Source organism: Orycteropus afer, unplaced genomic scaffold (genome assembly GCF_000298275.1).
Source record: "Orycteropus afer afer isolate SDZICR_OR568_19922 unplaced genomic scaffold, OryAfe1.0 scaffold00571, whole genome shotgun sequence".
Taxonomy (NCBI): Eukaryota; Metazoa; Chordata; class Mammalia; order Tubulidentata; family Orycteropodidae; genus Orycteropus; species Orycteropus afer.
In genome coordinates, this window is record NW_006922158.1 from 52,810 (window position 1) to 53,262 (window position 453).

Here is a 453-nt window from a genome sequence, read left to right on the forward strand (position 1 = left end):
GAATCCCTTGGACTCTGAGATGCTTTTAGTTCTTCTACTGTCTGGCTGTGTCTTTTCTTTCTCACAAAGGGCATTGGATTTCGTTAGGGTGTATTTAGTTTATTAGATAGTTGCACCACCTTTGTGTGGGTTTTAAATTTCTTTGTTTTTACTTAAGTCTGTGACCAACAAACAGCAAGGAGCTCTGGTGGCATAATTCCTGAGGCACTTGACTGCCCAGAAGGTTGGTGGTTCCAACCTGCCAGCTGCTCCTTAGAAGGAAGACTGGGCAATGTAGTTCCCTAAAGATTTACTGCTTCAGAAACCCAAAGTGGGTCGCTATGAGTCGGAATTGAGTCCATGGCACTGAGTTTGGGGGGTTTTTTTGTTGTTGTTTTTTGGGTTTATGACCAACACCAGCCTCTCCCTCCCACCCCATCCCTACCCCCCACCAGTTAAGGGTATTAATTGAAA

The 453-nt window shown here is 44.8% G+C and overlaps 1 protein-coding gene across 1 annotated transcript in view; it reads left to right on the plus strand.

The window, feature by feature from the left end:
• The window catches only part of LOC103210092 (LON peptidase N-terminal domain and RING finger protein 2-like), a 50,840-nt gene that overhangs the window by 1,179 nt on the left and 49,208 nt on the right, over positions 1-453 (plus strand). The window lies entirely within an intron of this gene.